General features: G+C 46.8%; 1 pseudogene; it reads right to left on the reverse strand.

The window, feature by feature from the left end:
• Positions 1–10,797: 10,797 nt before the first annotated feature.
• LOC149450313 (F-box-like/WD repeat-containing protein TBL1XR1 pseudogene) overlaps positions 10,798–24,020 on the reverse strand; it is a 51,026-nt pseudogene continuing 37,803 nt past the window's right edge.

Consider the following 24,020-nt stretch of genomic DNA (forward strand, 5'->3'; position numbering starts at 1 on the left):
CACCCAAGCACATTTCCTCCACCCCCCCCCCTCCAAAATATAAAATTTGAGACCCCCCACATATATGCATGGTGAAACGTCCGAGCACACAGTGGGGCCCCTACACGTGAAGATGTGGATTGCGATACACGTTACATATCAGCGCACACGCCAGGATGAGGCAATAATTCCAGCACCAGACCTCCTCCATACACTACACTGATGACCTTTAAGGGGCTTTAACCCCTCCCACCTGACCAATGTACATAAACGGCCAGCTGGGAGCTCCCCCGTTTTGATTGGACGTTCCTGTACGTCCCTCAGAACATGCGCTTGTGTGCGGCCCCGGGGCCATGCAACAGCACGGATCTGTGATGGCCGCACCCGTCGGACTCAGCCCATTACGGATTGGGATATGGGCTCTCTGATTGGACCTTCCAATGGTGATGGCAGTGTCCAATCACAGCCATCTCTGAATGTCAGCTGACACGTGTCTCTGTAGCTGTTCCCTCAGCTGAGGTCTGTGAGAGCTCAGTGAGGGGGGGAGGGGGGGATGCTGCAAATTGTGACAGTTGATGTGTGTAGCTGATGATTTTATTCCTCCATTACACAGCTCTGCAGCCCCCCCACACCAGGACACCAAGCAGCATCTGTCCCTGTCCACATGTCAGCGTCTGTCAGTGTCCCACAAACATGTCATCCCTGGTCAGTGTCCCACAAACATGTCATCCCCTGTCAGTGTCCCACAAACATGTCATCACCTGTCAGTGTCCCACAAACATGTCATCGCCTGTCAGTGTCCCACAAACACGTCATCACCTGTCAGTGTCCCACAAACATGTCGTCACCTGTCACAGTGTACAGGATACAAAACAAATAATAAAAAACAATGTAAAGTGCCCCCATCCCCCCCTCGCTGAAGTGCAAAGGTGAACGCAGGCATTGGTGTCATACACATACATGACCAGTGATCACACCACACATGTGAGGTATCGCGGTGAATGTCGGAGGAGAGCAATAATTCTATCACCTGACCTCCTCTGTAACTCTAAACTGGTAACCTGGAACGGCTTATAAAGCGTCTCCTATAAAGATTTGTAAATCACGTAGTTTGGCGCCATTCCATAATCGTGACAATTATAAAGCGTGACGGGTTTTATCTATTACTTGGTGCAACACCAGATTTTATATTTTACCAAAAATGTGGGTATTATATAGTGTTTGTGCATCAAAATTCTTTAACCGCTTCCCCCCCGACCACTGCACATAATCGGCCAGGTGGGATCATCGCTGTTCTGATTGGACGTTCCTGAACAGTAGTAAAGTACAGGCACAGTGTTGTGGGGTCTGTGCTTTGTGCAGGCATGGAGTCACAGAGGGGAGGAGGGTGAGTTATGAGAGGAGGGGACTGGCATGGAGGGTAAAGCAGGGGGTGTAGGAATGGTGCTGAAAGGTGAAGAGGAGCCTGCAGGTGCAATGCTGACAGTGAAGGGCTGGGGGTCAGTTGGAGAGAAGGGGGGTGCAGGCATAATGGTGTTAGGGGGGCAGGTGTGCTGTCTGCAAGGGGGGGGGGGTGCAGGCATAATGATGTTAGGGGGGCAGGTGTGCTGTCTGCGGGGGGGTTGGGGGTGCAGGCATAATGATGTTAGGGGGGCAGGTGTGCTGTCTGCGGGGGGGTTGGGGGTGCAGGCATAATGATGTTAGGGGGGCAGGTGTGCTGTCTGCGGGGGGGTTGGGGGTGCAGGCATAATGATGTTAGGGGGGCAGGTGTGCTGTCTGCGGGGGGGTGCAGGCACAATAAGGGCTATACGCATTGGGTTTGGGTAAAGGGGGGCTGGACGGGTGCAGTAGTGATAGAGGGGTGAGATGTAGGAGTGTAGGGGGGGTGGGGAGAAGAAGATGCAGTGCTTAGAGGCAGCGTAAGAGGAAGGAGTGCAGGCATGGGGTGCAGGCATGCGGTGCTGGCATGGGGTGCAGGCATGGAGGGCAGGCATGGGGTGCAGGTATGGAGTGCAGGCATGGAGTGCAGGCATGGGGAGTGCAGGCATGGGGTGCAGGCATGGGGTGCAGGCCCGGTGGGAGGTGATAGAAGGTGGGCTGCAGAAATGGTGAGTGTGGTGCTTAGAAAGGGGTGGTGCGGGTGCAGTGGGTGCGGAGAGAAGGGTGCTGAGAAGAGAGCAGATGCAGGAACAGTCGGTGGAGAGTACGAGGACTACAGGAGCGTGTGCCCCGAGTGAGGAGTGCAGGGGTGGTGTTTGTGCAGCGGGTGCTAAGACAAGGGGGGGGTGTAGGGATGGAGAGTGACAACAGACAGGGGGCTCATTCACATGAATGGACTGTCATCCACATCACAATGTTCACATAAAGTGGGCGTGGACTGTTACTGACAACATGAATTCCGGCATCATCTCCCCAATGCACACGTTCCTGAGGAGTGGCTGTGAATGGCAGTGAGTGCTGCAGCGACCACCAGCTGGGAACCGAAGACATTGAAAGTGGGAAGTATATGACCAGCACACCATGGATCTCCAGAACCGGTCCGAAGCTTTATTCAGTGATCACATGACCATTACAGAAGCAGCGCTTCGGATCCTCGCAGGACCCATCATCAGGCATGTGAAGCCCATGTTAGAACTCTGCTGTTTGTAACTGTTAACCCTTTTCCTGCCACCATTGTATATCAAACATTGGGGGGGGGGGGGGTTACATTAGTGGTGAGCCAAAATGAGAATTCTGGTGCCGAAACTTCAGGATGCACTTGGCCGAAAACTGAAACCAAAATGTCTGTATGTGGGGGTGGGGGGGCTCATATTATTTTTTATTTCTTTTTTATACTTTTAATGATCTTTAACTTATGATTTAATCGCTATCACATAGGGACCAATAGTCCCCCACATGATAGCATGTAAGTGGCAGGTCTTCTTTGTGGGGGGGGGGCAGTATGTACAAGGAGGGGGTAGGCAGTAGCAGTGATTACAGACAGGCTCCCTCACTTGCTGCCACTAACTGTCATTGCTGGTTTATAAATGCACCCGCTGACTTTTTTTTTTTCTCCACTTTATAGATCGGAGGAGGAGCTGTCATTCACCCCGCCACTAAAATAAACAAAGGGGCGGGGTCATTAGGTGATGTCACTGGGTGACCCCACCCCTTTGTTTACTTTAGCAGCTGACCGCTCCTTCTCGGAGATTTAAAGTGAAAAAGAAAAAGTTGGTAATTGCTTTTAAAAACCGTCAATGATATTTATCAGCAGCCAGTGAGGGAGCCTGTGTGTGTACACTGCATCCTCACTGTATACACTGCTTACCCCCCCTCCTGCCCCCTCCCCCATGTGCAGTACACACAGCCCCCCCCAACCCCTCCAAAATGAATTCTCAGCAAAATAAATCATGGAGACATGGATGGATGGGGGGGGTTTGCTTTGAATATTAACAATGGGTTAAATAGCATTCTTGATTTGTGGTGCTTAGATGCAGCGCAGTTCCACATTACAGAGAAGCTGTCACACAGAGTTGGTCACATGGGGTAGATTTCATTTGTGTGCCAGAAACTTAAAGCGATTCTAAACATTGATTTTTTTTTTTTAAATAACAAACATTTCTATACTTCCCTACTGTGTGCAGTGGTTTTACACAGAGCAGCCTGGATCCTCCTCTTCTCGGGTCCCCCGCAGGCTCTCCTAGCCCTTCGTTTCTGTCGGGTGGCCCCACAGCAAGCATTTTGCAATGGGGGCACCCACTGCTCCTTGTGTCCATTCACATATGGAGCCACGGCTTGGTCCTGCCCCCTCTCTCTCCTGATTGGCTGACTGGCTGTGATTGACAGCAGGAGCCAATGGCTCTCAATTGCTGTCTCAGCCAATGAGGAGGCAGAGACCTGGGACAGGCGAGGCTGTCATTCACATTGCTGGATCAGGTAAATATTGGGGGGCTGGGGGCATTGCTGCACTCAGTAGGTTTTTTACCTTCATGCATACAATGTACGAAGGTACAAAACCTTGAGCCTTTACAACCACTTTAACTTTAGTTACTGTGCCCCTGATAACCCATTGCACAAATAACACGTCACATACAAAATTGGAACTGCCATCATTTTATTCTCCAGGGTGTCTGCTTTCAGAAAATGTGTGAAGTTTGGGGGTTTTAACTAATCTTCAAGCCTAAAATGATGTTTTAAATGTGTGTAGAAACAAGCAGAAATGTCTGTGGCAGCGGAAAGGTTAAAGGGCCGGCTCCCCCGGCTGGTAAGGGTCAATGATGGGGCAAAGGGCCTACATGGAGTACGCGGATCTTGCGTTTTTTCTGTGTCGGCTTAGAGGGCGGACCATGGTGAAGAAGTCAGCATTACCTTTGTATGTTGGTAGTTTTCATCAGAACTGGGGATTCCTTGTAAGTCGATGAGACACAATAACCTGGCAGATGATCTGACTTCCCATTAAGCCGGCATGTAGATAGAATGCGCGGTGACGGCACTGCCCCCTCCCCAAGGGGCAGTGACGTCACCGCGCATTCTATCTACGATACGGCGAGTACTGAAGGTGTGTGGACACACACCCTCCGCTCTGTTTTAGCTGCAAGCTGTGGGATCTTATATATACAAAGCGCAATATTATTATAGTAAATGTGAGTGCGACATGGAAGGACATTAAAGCTGCTTTACCCCGGGGATGAGACACTATATCTTTTATCTCTTTGCATGAGACATACGAGGAATACAAAGGCCGAGGACTAAGGAGTGGATGAAAGGAGGGAGTTTCCCTCACAGTCCTGCAGCCACACAGGTTTACAACATCACTGCAAAGATCTTCACACCGAAGGAGAGTATATCTGTTCAGGCTGGAGATTCATTTGCACATTGGGACAGTTTTCTCACAATAGACTTTTTATTTTATTTATTTTTTAATTATCTTTCAGATTATTGCATTTTTATATTATATTATTGATTTTTCTTGAGGTTTACAAATGGAAGATTTGCACATTGTCATAAGGATTGCACATATAGGGATCTGCTAATATGATATGATTGTATCAATTTTTCACATGCTTCAATTTATTTATTTAATTAGCCACGGCCCATCAATAATTATTATTATTTATTTATAAGCACTTTTGCACTTTTCGATTGCACCTTTTTGATGATATTAGAGTGCGGTAATTATTTAAATATTTTGTGGATGGGAACTGTAGTTTCCTTTTACTGCAGAGAGAGGAGAGGATATGATGTCATCCCGGCTGTTACTCCTCCTCCTTGGTACAGAAGATACTGTTATCTTTTGAATTACAGAGATGAGGTCATGAAAATTCAATGAGACTTTTCTCCTAAATGGTAAAGATTTTGAACATTTTATTATCTGTTTAGTGTTTTGTGTAGGGTGGTGTACTAATGGGGGATTGTTATGCCTATCCCGGAGTTCTTCTTTAAGTTCGGCCCTTTTAAAATGTCAAGGACTGCACTTGAGGCTCTTCATAATAACCATGTTGACCTCCACCGGAATAAATGGGTCCGCATGGAGTAACTACTTCAAGTGTTTGTTCACCTTCTCATTCTGTTCATTCTTTCTGGAAAGGTGAAGCAACCCTTTAAGGAGCCTGTAGCAGCAATCAGTCTGGTAGGATTGCACATTGCTCCATCCATGTGTGCTATGATCCATTGCTTTGGAATACCGATAGCTATTGGTGGAGCTCACCACCAAGCAAACCATCGTAAACGAGATGGTGAATGCATCTGGCCGTACACCAGGATGTTCGTTGGAAAATGTTCTTTTTGGGTGTTGATTTGACTTTCCAAAGCGTAGTGGGTTCAAATCGATGTTTGTTTTCAAATGTAGTGATGAGAAAATTCAAAGGATCAGGATGGAAGATTGCTTTAAATAAATGACCTTCTAACAGAGAATGCGGATTTTGTTCAGGAAATTACATTTCATTCCAAAACTGAGTGTTAAAAGGAAGAGAAATTTTGAAGTCGGATGTTCGCACGGCCAACACATGTACAAAGGATTTGCAGATGAACGTTTGACAATCTACTAGTGTATAGCCAGCTTTACTGCTCTCCAGCCAACCAGGTTGGATGGGTTGACTGCCTTCTTCCTCATCTCAAACAATGGTTCTTCCCACCACGCTGGCTATGATGTGGCTGCAGGATGCCTGGACCACCATTTCCAAATATATATATAAAACAATGCCTTCAGTTATGACTGCGATCTCTTCTACAGGAGGAGGGATGCCCGCCCCCCTCCCCCACCACCAATTCCTTTCCTGGGCTCTCTCATTCCATTGGGGATCCTGGGACCGCTCCAACCGGCAGCACCGACTTCAATACACACAGAGAAAGGAGCTGATGTAGTTCCTCCCTCTCTGTGGGATCACAAAATGGAAGCAACAAGGATTTTGTCACTTTTGGTTCTGGTTCTGTGTTTACTGGGCAGTTGGCGACCAGCTACTGTGCTGACCCATATGTGTCTGATCAGCTGCATTGGAGGCCAGAGGAGAGATCTGGGGTCTGATAGAGCCAGATGTCTCCATAAAGAGGACCTGTCATAGCCCATGCTGTCACAAGGGATGTTGTACATCCCTTGTCATAGCAATAAAGTTGATTTATAAAAAAAAAAAGGGACAGTTAAAAAAAAAAAAAAGTTTAAAATAAATTAAAACATTTTTTTTAATAAAGTGTCGTCCCCCCCCGTGCTTATGTGCAAACATACACATACGTAAGTCCCGCACACATGTGTAAATGGTGATCACATCATACATGTGAGGTATCGCCACGAACGTCAGAACAAGAACAATAATTCCAGCACCAGACCTCCTGCATCACTCTAAACTAGTAACCTGTAGAGGCTTTTAAAGTGTCACCTGTGGAGATTTGTAGGTCCCGTAGTTTGTAGATGTTCCACGAGTGTACTGCACAGTCTATTCCAAATCAAAACAGATAGAAAAATGTTTCAAATTTGTTATTACTTTACAAAAAGTGAAGAAAAAGGAATATTTGGCTGTTCAAAAAAAAACATGACTTCTTCAAGTATTTGGATGAGTTCAATCTGATCCATGATCCCTGGTATACGATAAATAGGCCCAACACCGTAGTATGAGAAACATCCCCATATCATGATGCTTGCACCACCATGCTTCACGGTCTTCACAGTGTACTGTGGCTTGTATTCAGTGTTTGGGGGCGTCTGACAAACTGCAGCAGATCCAAAATGAACAATCTTACTTCCATCAGTCTACAAAATGTTGCCCCATTTCTCTTTTGCCAGTCAATGTGCTCTTTGGTAAATTGTAACCTCTTCAGCACACGTCTTTTTCCCAACAGTGGGACTTTGCAGGGACTTCTTGCAGATAGCTTGGCTTCACATCGGCGTCTTCTAATTGTAACAGTCCTCACAGGGAACGTCACACCTTCTTTCATCACCCGGAGCTGATCATTGGCTGAGTCTTTGCCATTTTGGCTATTATTCGATCCATTCAAATGGCAGTTTTCTGTTTACTTTCACGTTTTGGTTTCCATTTTACAGCATTTGAGATCATTTTAGCTGAGCAGCCTATCAGTTTCTGCACTTCTTTATATATTTTCTCCTCTCCAATGAACTTTTTAATCAAAGTACGCTGTTTTTCTACACTTTGTCTGGAATGAGCCGTTCCTCAGATTTGTAGAGATATATTATATATAGAGGTATATTCCTTTCAGCAACACTGGCTATATCCATATGAACGTCCAACCTCCAGGAGCCACAATATACCGGGCAGAAAACAAACCTTCCTCACAAATTCACTATTCAGTGTCTCTCCAAAGAAAAGCCAAAGGGATCTGCAATAATGTTCTGCCATAAAAAATGTTCTTTATTAAAACCCGACCGGTACTTACATAATAGGAAGAAACCAGAGCGACAATCATACAAAACGCACTCATATCTACATCTCATTGGTTGGTTTGTATTCCCACAGATGGGGGGCCCAGTTTTTATTTCTGGGGCCTGTTTGTTGCCACCTTAGGCAGACTGTAATGGTTATTATATGTGATTTATTTTGTTATTATATACAGTACATGTTGTTCCTTAAAGCAGTTAGGGTGGATCCTGTCATCTCTAGGTGCATGGAGTACACTCACAGTCCTAGAAAGCTGGACTCTAAATACAGATATGAGAAATGTTTTGCCTGTCAGAAGATTTTTATATCTGTTCATCCATTGCTGGGATTTACACAGCTCTGCCGGACAGCACAGCCAAGCAGACAAGACTACTTACAGTTAGGAAATACATTGGTGTCCTCTGTTCACCCCCAACCGTCTGATTGGATGGTGAAACAACAGCAGCAGACTGATTAGGTCATCTCTTTGCTCTCTTCTCCTATCAGTATGTTCTATGTTGGTACATGTGCATGCAGCACACCTGATTGGCTCTCGGTTCTGCCCCTTCTTCTTCCAGTGCTGCTGCATAGTAAGAGGCTGATGCCAAATCAATTTCAGGCACTTCCACTAGTGGCATTAAAAAACACACATTTCCAGATGTATTAACCCCTTCCTGTCGGATGTATGTATATACCGTATTTTTCGCTCCATAAGACGCACCCCCCAGAAAGGGGGGAAAATGTCAGTGCGTCTTATGGAGCGAATGTAAAGCGGCCGGTCCGGTATTTCTGCCGCCACCATGTCAGAATACCGGGCCGGCCGCTTAGCTCTTCTCTCCTGCAGGTCCTTACCTATTCCTCGTTCCAGCGCTGCAGTCTTCCCGCGGCGGCTTCTGTGACACATGACAGGTCCCAGAAGGCTCCGGGCCATTCACAAAGTGCAGTGCTTCTCGCGCATGCGCAGTGGGCACCCAGCTGTCACAGAAGCCACCACGGGAAGAAGAAGGAAGGACAACTCCGCGGAAGTGGGAGCGGGTACCTGTCAAATTCAGTTACCCGCTCCCCCTCCCTCCCCAAAGGTCCGCAGTCTCTGGTTATCCCCTGCACTGTCCGCAGTCTCTGGTCTCCTGTACTGTGTCCGCAGTCTCTGGTCATCCCCTGTACTGTGTCCGCAGTCTCTGGTCATCTCCTGTACTGTGTCCGCAGTCTCTGGTCATCTCCTGTACTGTGTCCGCAGTCTCTGGTCATCCCCTGTACTGTGTCCGCAGTCTCTGGTCATCCCCTGTACTGTGTCCGCAGTCTCTGGTCATCCCCTGTACTGTGTCCGCAGTCTCTGGTCATCTCCTGTACTGTGTCCGCAGTCTCTGGTCATCCCCTGTACTGTGTCTGCAGTCCATTGGTTCAGAATATTTTTTTTCTTGTTTTTCTCTAAAACCTAGGTGCGTCTTATGGAGTGAAAAATACGGTATGTGGCAGCAGAGATTGGACGTATTCTGTGCCTCCACGTATACACATACCTGTTTTGTGTTGGCAGCATGCCCCCAGCACTCTGACAGTACCGTCACTGACAATTGGAAGCTGGTAGGATGGGCTTCCAATTATCTAATCATCCAATCACAGTGATCACATGGTGCGGAAGCTGAGCAAGCAGGTAAGGATGCTCCGGTGTTACTATCTCTTAAAAGGCTGGGAAGAAGGGGTTAATGAATACAGAGTTGCATTCATTTGTGTCTGTTATATCTGTCTGGAGATTAGTCCAAAGATGTACAGTTTTTATTCAACTGTGTGTGGCAAAATATCCTAAAAATCCAGAGCTATGAACAGGGGATTCTAAGAAGATCCTGGGATTTCCCGCTGTAAACGCATGTGTTCTGTATTGCAGACATCTAGAACTGCATTCACCTGATGCCAAGCATACTGCGGTGCTGCGAGCAAAAGATCCTGCGGCGGCCCAGACCGGGTTCAACGCAATTCACGGGGCGGTGAAGGAACTTCTTCCCAAGGTGATGGCCGAAGTCCAAACTCAGCTGGGAAAAAATGGAGTCTCTGGAAGTCATGAAATTCGGCACATGGGCTGGCTAGCAGAAAAGGTCAGTTTGTTGTGTCTTTGGCTTTATATTGTTTATCTCACGAGCTAAATGACCACAAAAATGTCTCATCTGAAGTCCCTTTAACCCTTTTCTGCCTACTCCGGTGTCCTTGTACAAAGTTCTGAGTGCCTGGGGGGCGGGAAGATTTTCGATCATGTGACTACTGTGTTTGGCTGTCATAGTGGTCACATGTTCAGGAGTCGTTCCACCGGCTATGGATTATTAGTGAGGGCCGAGAGCTGTCTGTGACAGCCCAGTGTCTGTGCTGGGAGCTTGCAGTGAGCTTGTTCTCAGCACAGAAACATTGGCTGCCCAACAACGCACATGTGTGGGTGTTAAAGCCTGCCCTTGTGGCTGCAAATGTGTTATTTGGGGGACAACAGGTTAAAGTGGAACTTAACCCCCCGCATTCGTCGGGGAGGAGCAGAGAAGCTGGAAATTAAGGAACCAAAAAGAGATTTACTTCACATTTCAATACTGTTTCATTGGAGAAGTGAATACAGGCATTTAGACATGCAAGGATGGATCTATATTTATGTTTTTAATTCCTTCAGGAGTTCATTTTTTAAGGCCCAACACTGGAAACACTTTTTAGTCGGTTATTGTGTACCGAGAATACTATCTCTACAGTCACTGACCTTACATTTTCCAAAATACAATATTTTCCCCTAAAGCGGGCCTTTAACGTCTTAAGGGGCCATGCACGGTTCTTACAAGAAGGTGTCCGTTCCGATATTGGGAGCACGTGTAAAGGTAAAGGTACTCTGGGCTCTGATTTGGGTCACGCCGTGTACATCGTTCTCTGGGGAGGTACAGTAGTAAGTGTAGATGGTGAGACGACTTGTTCAGCTGAGCCAATGCAGATTTATTGAGCATCACACTTGTTAGCGTTGGCGGTTGGATTGGCTGGATGTCCGTAAAGACAGATGGATCCAGTGAATGCTTCCTGTTAATATGGAAGATGGACAGTCTAGGTGTTGATAGACATCGTTTATGTATTTACTTTGTACAGTTATTGTCATTTGCTTTTTACGAACACGTAATTACCAAAGGTTTTGCCCATTTATAACAGTCCCTGAGCGATTTCTCTGCTCCTTTTTGTTATGTTTCCACAGAAGTTGAAGCAAATCTAAACCCGAGAACAAAATCTTTTCCAGTTTACCAATCTTTAGATTTGGTGGCTGCCATTGTTTTATTTTTATTAGGATTATCTAGTGTTTATGTTAAGCTGGTAATCATGTTCACTTCCTGTCCTCGGGTGACAACACTCAATGTACTATATCTATTGTAATGTTTGGGGGTTGTTTAGCTCAGGGTAGCGCTCACCAGCAAGTAGAATCCACACCAGAAATTGTTGATTTAGAGTTTCTTGGCCCACTTTTATTAAAGAAAAAAAAAAAAAGTCCATACAATGTATGTTTGCCACATCAACAGAAAACAACCAATCCAGCCTCCTGGCTTGCACTTGCGACACAATAGTTCTTCAGTCTCCTGGCTTATGTACAGCAGTTCTGCTCAGGCCTTCCACTATAGACCCTCGTCAGTCCCCCATAGACCACTTCCTCACCAACACTGTCCACACAGCTGGCAGCCCCTTGCTGCCCTGATCCTCAGGCTCTGGACTCTGTCCTTTCCAATGCACTCCTCTGGATTCTCCCTTGCACATACCTGGATTCCTCGGGAGGATAGAGCCCAGAACCCTGGTCCTGTCTCTACAAAAAGCCCAGAACCCACCTGCATAATCAGTGTTCTGGCTATTCCTAAAATCTAGTCCCAGGATTGCAGATTTCTTCCCACCAAGATCACTTTGAAATTTCCAGGCTCCAGGTCCCAAAATGGACCTTTATGAAACAATGAAGAAACTGAAAAGCCAGTTTCCTCTGCATTACACAAACTCCCTGGAGCCCCTTAACCTGCCTTGTTGAGGATCCTGGGTAGCATAATATCCTTTTACCAACATGACAGATCACAGCACTGTCACACTATGGAGAGCAGCATTGTCACCCTAGGACAAGAAGTGTGTCAGGGCTACAGAACAAACACGTGTCGGCTTGTGAGCTGCTATGTGAGTAATAAATCTTACCAAGTGCTGATTGTGAATCGCCTGCACCTAACACATGCTCATACTAGTGTGTAAAAAAACAAAACCCCACAATGTGCCGCGCTTCACTTCAACAATAATATGTGTATCCAATCACTAATATTTCTAATGCATATCCAAATATATAAAAGAATATAAATATATGTAATTGTGCATCCAGTTACTATTAGTTATGTATCAAAATAAATGAAAAAGTGAATGAACCAATGATGATTGTCAACAACAGTGTCCATATGATTGTTATAAGCAGTCAAAAGAAAAATCCAAATATGAGTTCCTTCAAACGTGCAAACTTTGCTTTATCGTATAATATCCCGTGCTTCTTAAAAAGTATTTGGTGCAAATAACTTCCATAAACGTCCCCCACCCCCCCGGTTGTGCTCTCACCTCCAATATATGAACAAACCGTTAAGTAAGGTCATATAGCGCTTGTGTCCCTTTAAATGGACCAAAGTGTGGATGGGACGGTATCCTGCTGTTTGGGGTCCTTCTCCACTCAGACGATAAACTCCCCTTCCACGGTGGTTATTATAGAGGAATACATCAAATCATAGTGTATTACCCTTTAAAAATCATTTTTATTAATAAAAGTAATGCACTCACATGTACTCTATGTTCAAACTGCTTTGTGCACAAAATGTGTCCTCCAGAACTTTTTCCCAGGTGAAAATCCTAAAATTGCCAGCTGGTGTCAGTATGGTACCATCGAGCATCGTGAGGAGCTTTGACGTCATGACGCTGGATGGAGCACGTTTATGCAAGTTATTCGCACCAAATACTTTTTAAGAAGCACAGGATATTATACGATAAAGCAAAGTTTGCACGTTTGAAGGAACTCATATATGGAGTTTTCTTTTGACTGCTTATAACAATCATATGGACACTGTTGTTGACAATCATCATTGGTTTATTCACTTTTTCATTTATTTTGATATATAACTGATAGTAACTGGATGCACAATTACATATATTTATATTCATTTATATATTTGGATATGCATTAGAAATATTAGTGATTGGATACACATATTATTTTTGAAGTGAAGCGCGGCACATTGTGGGGTTTTAGGACTACAGTACACCTCCCCCTTTCTCCATCTATACAAGGCTAGGTTCACACCCTCTTTATGCTCTTTCTCTAAAAAGTTATTCACTATATCGTATGGATGTATGTATATTAGAAGCCATAGGAATGACCGTTTCAGGCATTCCCGCCCCTTTCTCGTGCTCAATGCACATTTGAACTTGTGAAAGGGCAGGGATTCCCAAAACTCAAGAAGTGGCTGATTCGGCGGTCTCCTAATGCCTCACCCTCACAGGGGCTTTGCAGCAGCATAATTTTCCTACGGCTAGGTTCACACATGTCTGGTGTGAATTTCCTGGTCATTTTCACTGCCCATTTCCAATGCAGCTATTCAGCGGTTCAGCTGCGGTTTTCAAATATGGTTCAGATGCAGATTTATGGAGCTGGTGGCCACTGGCGTCTTTAACAATACCTGGTCCACTTCAGGTCCAGACACTTGCACCCCCTTCCAGTCTAGGACAATTTTCATCTTTCAGCACTATCACACTTTGAGTGACAATTACTCAGTCATGCAACACTATACCCATATTACATTTTTATCTTTTTCTTGTGACAGATAGAACTTTCTTTTGGTGGTATTTGATCACCACGGGGTTTTTTATTATTTGCTATATAAACGAAAAAATACTGACAATTTTGAAGAAAAAAACATTTTTTGCTTCGTTTTTGTTACATAATTTTGCAAAAAGATCATGTTTCTTCATACATTTAGGCCAAAACGTATTCTGCTACATTTTTGGGATAAAAATAACCCAAAACAGTTTATATTATTTAGTCTGTGTGAAAGCTATAGAGTCTATAAACTATGGGATGTATATTTGAAATATATGGCATATGGCTGTGATCAGGATGCTGGTATGGGGTGTGGCTGTGATCAGGATGCTGGTATGGGGTGTGGCTGTGATCAGGATGCTGGTATGGGGTTTGGCGGAGATCAGGATGCTGGTATGGGGTGTGGCTGTGATCAGGATGCCGGTATGGGGTGTGGCTGTGATCAGGATGCCGGTATGGGGTGTGGCTGTGATCAGGATGCCGGTATGGGGTGTGGCTGTGATCAGGATGCTGGTATAGGGTGTGGCTGTGATCAGGACGCTGGTATGGGGTGTGGCTGTGATCAGGTTGCTGGTATGGGGTGTGGCTGTGATCAGGACGCTGGTATGGGGTGTGGCTGTGATCAGGACGCTGGTATGGGGTGTGGCTGTGATCAGGATGCTGGTATTGGGTATGGCTGTGATCAGGACGCTGGTATGGGGTGTGGCTGTGATCAGGACGCTGGTATAGGGTGTGGCTGTGATCAGGATGCTGGTATGGGGTGTGGCTGTGATCAGGATGCTGGTATGGGGTGTGGCGGTGATCAGGATGCTGGTATAGGGTGTGGCTGTGATCAGGATGCTGGTATGGGGTGTGGCTGTGATCAGGATGCTGGTATGGGGTGTGGCTGTGATCAGGATGCTCGTATGGGGTGTGGCTGTGATCAGGATGCTGGTATGGGGTGTGGCTGTGATCAGGATGCTGGTATGGGGTGTGGCGGTGATCAGGAAGCTGGTATGGGGTGTGGCTGTGATCAGGATGCTGGTATGGGGTGTGGCTGTGATCAGGACGCCGGTATGGGGTGTGGCTGTGATCAGGACATTGGTATGGTGTATGGGGGGTGTTTTGTTTGCACTGGGACAGGTGACAAGGCCTCCTGAATGATGTATTATTGATATTGTGGGTCAGTGATCAGGGACACAGGGGAACTAAACTGGGGCACTGGGGAGGCTGGCAGTGCAGTGTGTGAGGGTACAAGCAGCCTGACATTCAGTGTAAACTCACACACTGCAGGATCGTTCACACTGAGAGCAGAGAGAAGCGATTGGTCACAGCAGTCACATGTGATACACCACGTGATCGCCCTAACACAGCGGTAATGTGATCCACTGTGTCCGGGCGACACACCGATCATCGGGTTTCGTGGTGAGCTCTCTGTGAGCCGCACACGAGCCATCGATGCAGCCTAACGTACAGGAACATTAGCCGCATCGGCGCTGCTTCCCGTCTGCCGTCTATGTAGAATGGGCGGACGGGAAGAGGGTAAGGAGGGGGCCAGGTAGCTGGCTGCTTGTCCTGGTTTGGTATGGATTTTGAGGGTAACCCCATGCCAAAAAAAAACCCTTATCCGAGCATGTGGCTCGGCTGGCCAGTAAAGGGGGGAGACCCCCAGATCCTGCCAACCCAACCCAACTCCCCCCCCCCCCATGTGAATGACTATGGGGTACATTGGGCATTTTTTTGCTATCCCTCACTTCGCTTTACCTGGCAATAGCACGGTCATGCAACGCTGCATACGAATGATGTTTTTCTTTTTTCCCACAAAAATAGAGCTTTCTTTTGGTGATATATGAACACCACTAGGTATTTATTATATAAATGAACATTTTGAAACAAAAAAAACTATGTTTTTTACTTTTTGTTATAAAAAATATCCAATAAAAATTAAAAAAAAAAAATGTCTTTATAAATTTAGGCCAACATATATTCTGTTACGTTTTAGGTAAAAAAAAAAAAATGCAAATCAGTAAATGTGTATTAATTGGTTTGTGTGAAAGTTGCAGCGTCTACAAACAATGGGATAAATAATAAATACTGGAAGTTTATTTATCTTTTACATTTATTTATGTTTATACTATTAATGGCGATGATGAGTGGGGCTGTGATAGTGCGCCGAGCAATCTGACACTTTGTCACAACTGACACTGACATCTCCAGTGACACTGATACAGTGATCAGTGTTAATACTATACACTGTGACTGTATAAATGACACTGACTGGGAAGGGGTAACATCTAGGGGCAATCAAAGGGTTAGCGGTGTGTACTGTGTGTAGTATGGGCTGCTTTTACTAATCCATGTGGCTGTTTTTACTCTCTGCTTTGCAGGGATAAAAAAATAGACACATCGCTGCTGTTTGTACAGAGGTCTGTGTTGCTTGTCAACACAGAGCTCTGCTAAGTTATTCACTCAGCCGTTCAGCAGGTCCCAGCCATAAATCATTTGGCTGAATTTGCTGATTGGCTTGGGCTGTAGCGAATGGCAGCACAGATGGGGGTAACGGGCACGCATGCCCCCTACCTAGAAATGAAAGATCACATACATGTACGTGATGTGGTGCAGAGGAGACCCCAGGCTGCTGTATATTTGCATGGGCCTGTCGGCAGCTGGTTAATTCATGGAACAGAGTTCTACTACCTAATAGTCTCTTATATGTTGTGGTGAGATGTCTGGAATCGGGATCCCAGATCTTCACATCCAGTGCAGCCATGACTAGAGGGTCCAACTCTTCTAGATGTGGGATTCATTTTATTGGATGGTCCATGCAGCAGAATTAGTGGGAACAGATGATACTATGAGAGACAGAAGAGGCCAGAGGGTGACTAAGCCCCGTAGACTCCACTGGGAACTAAAATCTCACTTTTGGGTGGACTGACCCTTTAACTGTACAGGATATGGTGGTGGTACACAAATGAAAGGAGTGCGGGACACACGGAATGATAGAAATGCCAGTCACCACAGACTTGGAATTACACTGTATCTGAGCACCACAAAGAGAAAATGATCATTTATTCATTTGTAATAATCAAAGAAAACTCCCCCATCCATCCATGTTTCCATGCTTTATTTTACTGAGAAATCACTTTGAAAAACTCTTGTCTAGCATTTCTGGCTGTGGCCACCTTGAGTAAGGGCAGATGACTGATGTAGCATTTACTCCCTGGAATCCATCTGCCCTTAGCTCAGGCATGAGGGTGTGCTTTGCTGAGAAAGCCCCTCCTCCACTCCTGAATACTCCTGGGATGTATGACTTCATTTGCCTAGGCTGGAAACCAGGAAGTAACTGAGGAATTGTTAATAAAAAAGAATAAGTTTAAAACAAGTAGATATGATCTACGTTCCTAAATACACTGCTCAAAAAAATTAAAGGAACGCTTTTTAATCCGAGTATAGTGTCAAGTCAGTTAAACTTCTGGGATATTTATCTGGTCAGTTAAGTAGCAGAGGGGGTTGTTAATCAGTTTCAGCTGCTTTGGTATTAATGAAATTAACAGTTGCATTAGATGGGCAACAGTGAGACGACCCCCAACACAGGAATGGTTTTACAGGTGGAGGCCACTGACATTTTTTTCCCTACTCATCTTTTCTGACTGTTTTTCACTAGTTTTGTATCATATGACGCCCTCCCAGAACTGGACAACCGCGCTCTATCCGTTATTCGGCTATAGCGCGGTTGGCAAGTGGTTAAAATGATATTCCAGCATCCTCTGAGATCTCATGTTTCAGTCCATCTGATGCTGCCACGTTGCACCTCAGACTGTCCAGGAGCTCATTGGTGACCTGGTCCAGTTTTGGGAGGAAATCCTCCAGGACACCATCCGTCGTCTAATTAGAAGCATGCCCTGACGTTGTCAGACATACATACAAGCACGTGGGGGCCATACAAACTACTGAGGACCATTCTGAGTTCCTGCAATACAATTTTAGCAAAATGGACTCGCCTGCTGCATTTTTTTTTCACTTTGATTTTCGGGGTATCTTTGAATTCAGTCCTCTGTTGGTTGATCATTTTCATGAAACGATGGGGCGTCCTTATGTTCCTAACACATCACCCCGTCCATGTCAGTATAGAGACCCAACATGAGATTTTCCCCATTGAGATCTGATGTGTTCTCAAAGTGTTCCTTTATTTTTTGAGCCGTGTATTTGCTAAGGATAGCAGCAGAAGGATTGAAAATAGCTCATGTTTATTGGGATTGAAGTGTATTTTATTTATTATTTATTTCAGGTACTTCTATATCGCCGTCAATTTACACAGAACTTTACATATATATTGTACATTCACATCAGTCCCTAACCCTCAAGGGGCGTCCAATCTAAGGTCCCTAACTCACATCCATACATACACTGTCTGTCTGTCTGTCTATCTATCTATCTATCTATCTATCTATCTATCTATCCAGTTGTATCCAACCCTTGGTGATTGCATGGACCGTCTCTCGTAAGCAACTTTTTCCATGAATTCTCTTAGCAGTTATTTTACAGGGTAGGTTGCCAGGTCTTTCTCCAACCCCCACCATGCAGGAGATCCCACATGACCAGGGATGAAACTAGGACAATTTAGACAGGAGCCAATTCACCTACCAGCATGTCTTTGGAGTGTGGGAGGAAACTCACACAGGCACAGGGAGAACATGCAAACTCCAGGCAGGTGGTGCCATCTTTGGGATTCGAACTAACGACCCAAGTACTGCCAGGCGGAAGTGCTAACCATTTAGCCACTGTGCTGCCTAAGTTGTGCATTAAAGTTTTTCTGTTGCCTGAAGTTGCCCCTCCTCTGATCAGTTTATTGTGTTCCATTGAACGGGCTGCCGACACACGCCAGAATAGACCAAATATCGGACACGCATCGTTTCTTCTGACTAGATGTGCAGTGTGGTGCGCTGCAATGCATGTCTGTCAGATGTGCGTTCGGTTCCTATTGACAATGGATGACACTGCAACACGCTAATGCATGGACCACGTGTCGTCCTATGTTGCAGGAATGCATCTTACCGCAACACAAAAGTGTGATTGGATGCTTCATGTAAGGTGCACATAGGCAGGGCAATTCACAGAACGTTACAATACACAGAGTCCTCCAGCATACTTACCAGCCAGCCAGCAAAATTGGAAAAAGCCTAAAATGTTTCAGCAATTTGTGTTCAGTTTGTTGGATACATTTGCAAATATATGTGAAGCCGCACTGCCACGTCAAGGCTCCTCTGTACAGTGCGGTCCCTAACTCCACTCTAATGTCATTTCCAAATTGTGACATACAGAGCAAGAAATACATTCAGAATGTAAACTAGATCAACAAAAATTAAATCAAAAACAGAGGTTTTGGTTGCATATATTTGCAATTATATACGAAACTACCATCTATAGACGTCTGAAACATGATTGAAAAAAAATACTGGCCTCCAACCTCCCCTTATAGCCAGTCCAACACACGCCTTTAAAAAAGAATACCGGCCTCCAACCTCCCCTTATAGCCGGTCCAACACACACCTGGAAAAAAAATATTGTAGCTCTCTTGTGGGTGAAGAGAGCTGGTGTAATTGCTTTCTTGGAGGCAGGTGCTGATGACAGTCCTTCAATAGAGCGATGACGGAGCCTCCACGTGAATGTCACATGCTGACGGAGCCTCCACGTGAATATCACATGCTGACGAAGCCTCCACGTGATTGGCACATGCTGTCGGAGCCTCCACGTGCTTCGCACATTCTGACGGAGCCTCCACGTGCTTGGCACATGCTGTCGGAGCCTCCACGTGCTCGGCACAAGCCGTCGGAGCCCCCACGTGCTCGGCACAAGCCCTCGGAGCCCCCACGTGCTCGGCACAAGCCCTCGGAGCCTCCACGTGCTCGGCACAAGCCCTCGGAGCCTCCACGTGCTCGGCACAAGCCCTCGGAGCCTCCAGGTGCTCGGCACAAGCCCTCGGAGCCTCCAGGTGCTCGGCACAAGCCCTCGGAGCCTCCAGGTGCTCGGCACAAGCCCTCGGAGCCTCCAGGTGCTCGGCACAAGCCGTCGGAGCCCCAACGTGCTCGGCACAAGCCCTCGGAGCCCCCACGTGCTCGGCACAAGCCCTCGGAGCCTCCACGTGCTCGGCACAAGCCCTCGGAGCCTCCACGTGCTCGGCACAAGCCCTAGGAGCCTCCACGTGCTCGGCCCAAGCCCTCGGAGCCTCCACGTGCTCGGCCCAAGCCCTCGGAGCCTCCACGTACTCGGCCCAAGCCCTCGGAGCCTCCACGTGCTCGGCCCAAGCCCTCGGAGCCTCCACGTGCTCGGCCCAAGCCCTCGGAGCCTCCACGTGCTCGGCCCAAGCCCTCGGAGCCTCCACGTGCTCGGCCCATGCTGTCGGAGCCTCCACGTGCTCGGCCCATGCTGTCGGAGCCTTCCAGGCGGAAGTGCTAACCATTTAGCCAATGTGCTGCCTCCAACCATTTAGCTACCGGCCTCCAACCTCCCCTTATAGCTGGTCCAACACACACCTTGAAACAAAATATTGTAGCTCTCTTGTGGGTGAAGAGAGCTGGTGTAATTGCTTTCTTGGAGGCAGGTGCTGATGACAATCCTTCAATAGAGCGATGACATAGGGGACTTTCTGATGATGAAGATCCTCCTCTGCTTCACCTCCTAGTGTAAAATTTCTTCCAACTTCTTGGCCATCTTAACTCCCAGAACAGTCGCACCCTGGCCATTTAAGTGCAGTCCGTCCCTGCTGTAGAGCTGGTAACTGAACGAAAAGTCTGCCCAGTTCTCCATGAACTCAAACCCCTCCTCTCTGCACCAGTTCTTCAGCCACTTGTTAAGCTCTCTAATCTCATTCTGCCTCACTGGTGTGGCTCGAGGTACAGGCAGTATTTCTGAAAATACTGCCTTGGAGGTTCTTTTCTTCAATATAGCTCCCAAGTCTCTGAAATCTTTTTGTAGGGCGTTCCATCTTCCTCTGACTTTGTCGTTGGTACCGACATGTACGATGACAGCTGGGTCCTCCCCAGCCCCTTTCAGCAATCTGTCCATGCGATCTGCAATGTCCCGAACCCGAGCGCCTGGTAAACTACAGACTGTTCGGCAATGACGGTCTTTGTGACAGATTGCTCTCTCTGTACCTCTAAGAATGGAGTCCCCTACCACCAGTATATGTCTATCCTTTCTTGTATCCTTGTCCCCATCTTCACTGGAGGAGATGTTCCCCTGGCATTTTGGTAGGGTCTTGTCATTAACGTCGTGTTCTGTCGGAGCCTCCACGTGAATGTCAACTACTGACGGAGCCTCCACGTGCTCGGCACATTCTGTCGGAGCCTCCACGTGCTGGGCACATTCTGTCGGAGCCTCCACGTGCTGGGCACATGCTGTCGGAGCCTCCACGTGCTCGGCACATTCTGTCGGAGCCTCCACGTGCTGGGCACATTCTGTCGGAGCCTCCACGTGCTCGGCACATTCTGTCGGAGCCTCATATCTCTTCTCGCTCACTGTGGCAAGCCTGCCGGGTGAGCTGTGTTTGCAGTAAATAATATTTACATCTACAATAAAAAAGAATTGAATTTAGCAACTTAATCTACATTTTATATATTTTTCTTTATACAAAATCAAAATACAGAGAAAGTTAGAAACACCTGTGCCAGGGACAGTAAGGAGACCTGACATGATAGGGACACAGGGATGACTATAGTGGCCTTCATATAAAAATGCTAGTTGGGTGGCAGTTATGCCAAGCCTCTACAATTAAATGACTGAAGAAACCGGCAAGTTAAATGAGTGGGCGGGTCACAAGGGAAGTGGCAGTAGGAAGTAGTGGTGTCACCTGCCTGGCTCTGCATTGTGGCTGGGGTTTGTGAATCATTGGGCCAGCTAAGCACAGCCTTTTTTTAATGGCAGTTTTGCCCAGAAAGTGTCATTTATCAGCCCTGAGGTCAAACAGGATACGGGTCACCCACTATGGGGGGGTCATACACCAGCCTGACAACAGCTGATTGTTTGCATTGGCAGGGAGAGTACACACGTGACTAATGTAGTAGAAATATTTATGTCTAGTCATATGTTTTTATCAATGTTATATGGATATTCATACTTTTGCTGGTGGAGTTGCAATGTGAGCGTCACGTGTATTCATGACCATCCGTATACATGTGTGCATATGGGAATGTCAGCCGTCATCAGTGCCACGCCGCCGCTACGTTCCAGCGTGCGTTCCATCCGGCTTTGAGGGAGGACGTGCATGAAGGCTGGCCTCACCACTGTTCCCCCTCCAGCCACCACGCTGTTCCAGCCGAGAGCTGACCTCCCCACATCGCAGAGAGATGACGGCTCTTCACCCGGGTTACCACCCCACCGTTAACTATTGTTAACCACGGTTTTTATGCTTATGATTACTTCACACATGTGAGTGTTTCTACATTTAGACTTGAATTAAAAGACTTATTGCACTTAGAGGCGCTTCTCTCCTTTTTCTCGTCATCAGTGTCTATGACCATCCCTATACATGTGTGCATATGGGAATGTCAGCCGTCATCAGTGTCTATGACCATCCCTATACATGTGTGCATATGGGAATGTCAGCCGTCATCAGTGTCTATGACCATCCGTATACATGTGTGCATATGGGAATGTCAGCCGTCATCAGTGTCTATGACCATCTGTATACATGTGTGCATATGGGAATGTCAGCCGTCATCAGTGTCTATGACCATCCCTATACATGTGTGCATATGGGAATGTCAGCCGTCATCAGTGTCTATGACCATCTGTATACATGTGTGCATATGGGAATGTCAGCCGTCATCAGTGTCTATGTCAGCCATCATCAGTGTCTATGGCGAGCCCTGTACATGGATACATATGGGAATATCAGCCGTCATCAGTGTCTATGACCATCCGTATACATGTGTGCATATGGGAATGTCAGCCGTCATCAGTGTCTATGACCATCCATATACATGTGTGCATATGGGAATGTCAGCCGTCATCAGTGTCTATGACCATCCGTATACATGTGTGCATATGGGAATGTCAGCCGTCATCAGTGTCTATGACCATCCATATACATGTGTGCATATGGGAATGTCAGCCGTCATCAGTGTCTATGACCATCCGTATACATGTGTGCATATGGGAATGTCAGCCGTCATCAGTGTCTATGGCGATCCCTGTACATGGATACATATGGGAATGTCAGCCGTCATCAGTGTCTATGGCCCAGGGATGATGAATTCCTATCTCCCTACACCTGGGACATCTTCAGTCCTGCTGCGGGCAAAATAAAAAAAAAAAATTTCTAATTTTTTTAGTTGTAAACCATGAAAGGTACACCCAAGTACATATCATCCAATCCCCTCCCCCCAGACATATATGCACGTACAAACGTAAAAGCACACGTTGGGGCTCCTACACATGAAAACGTTGATTGCAATACACGTTACATATCGCCGCACACGCCAGAATGAGCGCAATAATTCTAGCAGCAGACCCCTCCATACACTATACTGATCACCTAGAAGGGGCTGTAAAAGCGTCAACTACAGAAAATGTCGGACTGTTACAGCCCCTTCTAGGTGATCAGTATAGTGTATGGAGGGGGTCTGCTGCTAGAATTATTGCGCTCATTCTGGCGTGTGCGGCGATATGTAACGTGTATTGTAATCAATGTTTTCATGTGTAGGCGCCCCAGCGTGTGCTTTTACATTTGTACGTGTGTATATGTCTGGAGGGGGGGGGGGGTGTTATGTGATTGGGAGGAACTTTAATTTTTTCAATTAAAATATATTTTATTTTTCCTGAATTTGTTTCCATGACATAGGGAACAATGTGCCGTCTGTGATGTATTTTGGTGACAGGTTCTCTTTATGGAGACATCTGAGGTGTAATAGACCCCGGATGTCTCCCCTGTACTACACTGGATGGACTGCAATGCACATCGGATTCCATATGTCCCGCCCTCGGTGGGCGGGGATCTCTGACCGGTAACCAGGAAGTGACATCACACCGTCACTTCCTGGTCAGGACCAGACGGGGACGGGCGCTCTTCTCCTTCCTCTCCTGCTGAGGGCGGTGAGTCGGCCCCGGGGCCCGCAGATGAGGGGGCGGAGCCCGGGAGATAGTGGGCGGGGGGAGGGTCACACGGGGCGAGGGGGCCGGCACTGTGTGGAAGCGGCTGCCCCGCCCCTCCAATGCTTCCACCTGACAGGTGAGCCCCGCAGCAGGGCTGAAGGGGAGAGGAAACTACCTGCCCCACCCCCGGGACGTGTCCGGACATGCCCGGCCATATGAATTCCCCATCCCTGCTGGAATGTCAGCTCTCCTCAGTGTCTATGGGGATCCCTGTACATGTGTCCATATGGGAATGTCAG

The sequence above is a fragment of the Staurois parvus genome, unplaced genomic scaffold (genome assembly GCF_062004578.1).
Source record: "Staurois parvus isolate SC_StPar_1 unplaced genomic scaffold, SC_StPar_1.0 ptg000575l, whole genome shotgun sequence".
Taxonomy (NCBI): Eukaryota; Metazoa; Chordata; class Amphibia; order Anura; family Ranidae; genus Staurois; species Staurois parvus.